This window comes from Emydura macquarii, unplaced genomic scaffold, assembly GCF_026122565.2.
Source record: "Emydura macquarii macquarii isolate MOO-44397 ecotype Brisbane River unplaced genomic scaffold, CSIRO-AGI_Emac_v2 contig_3530, whole genome shotgun sequence".
NCBI classification, from domain to species: domain Eukaryota; kingdom Metazoa; phylum Chordata; order Testudines; family Chelidae; genus Emydura; species Emydura macquarii.
In genome coordinates this window covers 6,248,761-6,252,934 of record NW_027133667.1, presented here as the reverse complement: position 1 = coordinate 6,252,934, position 4,174 = coordinate 6,248,761, and the positions used below count along the sequence as shown (strand labels likewise).

Here is a 4,174-nt window from a genome sequence, read left to right as displayed (position 1 = left end):
TCTGGGAAGCAGTGACTCTGAAAAAGATTTGGGGGTCATGGTGGATCATCAAGTGAACATGAGCTCCCAGTGTGATGCTGTGGCCAAAAGCGCTAATACAATCCTGGGATTCATAAACGGGAATCTCGAATAGGGATAGAGAGGTTATTTTATCTCTGTATTTGGCATTGGTGTGACTTCTGCTGGAATACCATGTTCCGTTTTGGTGCTCACAATTCAAGAAGGATGTTGATAAACTGAAGAGGGTTCAGAGAAGAGCCAACAAGGAGGATTAATAGATTAGAAAACATGCCTTGTAGTGATAGGCTCAAAAAGCTCAATCTATTTTAACAAAGAAAAGGTTAAAGGGTGACTTAATTACAGTCTACATTGGTATCTACCTGGGGAACAAATATTTAATAATGGGCTTTTCAATCTAGCAGAGAATGGCATAACATGATCCAATGGCTGGAAGTTGAAGCTAGACAAATTCAGAGTGGAAATAGAGTTTAAATATTTAAATCAAGACTGGACATTTTTCAAAAAGATATGCTCTAGGAATTATTTTGGGGAAGTTCTGTGGCCTGTGTTTTACAGGAGGTTAGACTAGATGATCACAAAGATCCTTTCTGGTCCTACAGTCTATGACACAGAATAGAAAGATGGTTCTTTTCCCAAAGAGCTTACAATCTAAGTATAAACAAGAATGGAAGTGACTGTTTGAAAGTTTAACAAGTGGGTAAGGGAAGCATCATGGGCCGACAGGAGGTGGGAGTCAACTTTTCAGTACTGAATGAGGGAAGGGGGCTAGGTTGTGATGGGCCTTGAAAATGAAGACAAGTAGCTTATGTCTGAACAATAGAAAACAGGGAACCATTGGAGGGATGCAAAGAGAGTGTTGACATGACAAAAGCTTTGGGCTAGGAAAAATATCAATTGTGCATTGTGCGGGAAAGTATTTCCCTTTATCAGTTTTGAATTCCCCAGTGTGATGGGGTGGACTATGCCCTGAAGCTCCCTGCTGGAGACCTCACAGCCCTACCACACCTCTCCTCAGAAAAGGGCAGTGGAGAGGGTCCTCCAAGCTGCCTAGAGAGACTGTGGGAGAAGCAGCCAATCAGGAAAGAGGCTGCAGGGAACATCCAATCAGAGCCCAGCCAGCTTGTATAAAAGGTGCTACAGGGCCAGAGTGAGCTCAGACTGCAGAGACTGGGGAAGCAAGAGGTGCTCTTGGCTGACTGCCGGAGCAGAAAGGCTGGACAAAGCAGATGCTGGTAGGGATTGGGCGAACAAGGAAGGGGCTGCAAGGGCCAAGCAGACAGTTGATGGCAAAGAGCCGGGAAGCAGCAAAGCTGCTCCAAGCTCGCTGCTGGGACTCAACAAAGATAAGGGCTATGAGGAGGTGGCCCAGGGAAATGCACTTAATTAAAGGGAAGTGGCACATGGCTGCTACTTTGGGGCCTGAAGTAGTGGGCGGGCCTGGGTCCTCCCCAACAGTCACTGGGGAAGTGGCTACGCCCTGAGAGAAGGGAGTTCAGACTGGTCCAGGGAAAGGACTGTGCCTGGAACTGTGTTACCCCATCCCAGAAGGGGGCCATACTGAGCCTGACCCAGCTGGAGAGACAGAATCAGAGGACTAAAGGACAAGCGAAGAGCCTCCAGGGACAAAGCCATCCCAGAGCAGGAACCTTCACAAATAAGCTGGCCAACAAGGGTACTGAGATGGACCTTGCTGAACTGTTAAAGGACTGAGCCCAGGGAGGGTTGCAGGACAATACCAACGGCTTTGAGATAGGCCTAACTGGATGTATATTCTGGAAGAGGTTTGTTTTATTTCACACATGGACCATGTGTGACTTGGCCAGAGGGTTAAGTCACTGAAGGCCCGCCTGACAAGCACAGCAGCCGAGAGGGGGCACTGTGAGCGGAGCAAATCGAGAAAAAAATTGCAGGCATACACGCACTCGACCAGGGGTTGCTCACGAGAACTGAGTGCACCCCATTACACCCACCTTTAAATGTCTCCCTTGTTCTTATCTGGAGGAAAGGCCTTGCTTTATGAATAAGATAAGTATTAATATTATTGACTATTACTTGCCAAATAAGGTTTTTGACATAAATGAGAATTTTGGTTGAGAGAAAACTTAAGTTTCTACCCATTATCATCATTATATTCCATGTCCAATGCTCTTTCAAAACCTTTGTGGCCCATCAACAGAAGGAACTTTCTAACAATCTGTCTTTTTGGATGCAGACAAGCATAATCTTAGTTCCTAAATATTCCAGGCAATTGAATTCCACAGACTATTAAACTGCTATATGCGGGTATTGGAGAGCTCAGTCCTTCAAAGAGTATCTTTGAGGTGTGTTGAGCTCCCCTTTTGCCCCCATGAATATGATAAGAGTGCTCAGCAGCAAGCCCAAAGTCTGTGTCTTAAAAAGAAAAAAAGGATCTCTTGTTTCAAATAATATATCAGTTAAAATCATAGAAGACAGTAGCATGGGTGAGGGAGGGGGGAAGTATTGGCTTTGAAAGAAGAGTAAATCCTGTCTGAGACTTAAATCAGTGGGGCTAGTCAACTGGTGTCAAACAAGAGAAATTGCTTCAGAAAAGAGTAATCTAGTAAAAATAAATGTCAAAAGAATTCGGATTAGAGGATGGTTTAGCACTTCTTTAGAAATAATCTATATTTATGAAAGTGATCCAAGTGGGATATTAAGCTAGGAACACAGTATCAGAGGAAAGGGAAGGAAAAGGAGATATTCATGATTTAAAACTCTGTGATAGTTATTAAAATGGCTAAGGGTTTCATAAATTGTGTAATATTTTAAAAGTCCAGTCCAACATACTCCTATATCCTGAATAAAAAGAAGTTTGCTCTAGAAAGAGAATTATTTGTTTCTGAATTATGTAATTTGGCATGTAATTCATTGTTGTCATTTGATATACTAGAAAAAATAGTATCAAATACCTATAGTGTGTGCTATTGTAACTCATGCCTGCTTGGTATGGCACTCTGTCCCCCTCTAGTGACACCTAGACCAGATAGAGATTGATGAGTCTCCTACAGCCATAGCTAAGAGAGAGGTCGTTTAGCTCATGCGTTAAGCTCCAGAGGTCCCATGTTTGATCCTGACCATCAATTGGTGTCTGTCGGTGTTACAAGTGGGTGCTCACCCATGATATTAGACATCCTTATGACTTAGTTATTTCTACAGTTTCCTGAAAATAATCACCCTTTATTATTTAAAGTATGGACAGAAGAGTTTTGTGATCCGTATTTCAATTGACTTGATCTATTCTTATCTCCTTTTCTAGACATACAATGATGCTCCTTTGTTTGGCAACTAAAGAAGCAAAAACTTTAGCCCGCGCCAGCCTGTAGATGTGTCTGCATAATTCTGAGATTCAGCACACACCTCCACTTTGTTATAGATCTATTTATGTCTTTCTGCAAAGAGATTGCATCGAAGCATATATTTACCCATCAAAGAACCGTTACTTGTGACTTGTTCAAAGCACACCCTGCTTGTCTCCTCTTTACATTTGTTGTTCCCTGTTTGTTCGTCATCTATTATTAAGTCTTCCTTATTAAATTAATATCAACTTAATTTTTGATTCTCCTCACTCCCATTTTCAAACTAAAATTCCAACCAGGTGTTGGTCTGGGAAAGATTTAAGATGTTACTTTGATATCATTCATCAGTACAATAACCTTTCACGGAAGGTGTGCATACTTACTCCATAAATGGCGAGGCAATTGTCAGACTGCGACAGTGGCTTAGTGCAATCTGTCGGAGACATCTCGGATGATTGTCCAATCCATGCTCATCCTGGAGGTGTCACAGCCATCCATCTGGCTCTGGGCTGGACAAGAGACCTTAAGATCCCTCTATAGTCACACCGTTGCTTTCACTGTTCCACCATCATCATATGAAAGAATAATAACCCTTTATAAGGATAAATGTAAAAGACTGAACTAGACTGTGTGTACTTGGAAGTTAATAGAAAAAACAAAGAGAATCCTAATAAAGCAAGTTACTTCCAGTAGCTATATCTAGTAAAAATATTTGTAGTACCAGAGGCAATCAAAATGGTACAGGGACCCAAGGATTTTAATAAAAAATGCAAGAAAAACAAATCTGTATCCTTTGGGAAAAAGTAAAATTAAGAGTAGGGCACCACTGGTTTGTA

The 4,174-nt window shown here is 42.0% G+C and overlaps 1 long non-coding RNA gene across 1 annotated transcript; it reads left to right on the top strand.

Moving 5' to 3' along the window:
- The first annotated feature begins 1,185 nt into the window (after positions 1 to 1,185).
- On the top strand, positions 1,186 to 3,806 carry LOC137145464 (uncharacterized). Its single transcript, XR_010917665.1, has 2 exons — positions 1,186 to 1,253; positions 3,299 to 3,806. It is a non-coding gene; the product is annotated as an uncharacterized lncRNA (long non-coding RNA).
- The last annotated feature ends 368 nt before the right edge of the window (positions 3,807 to 4,174 follow it).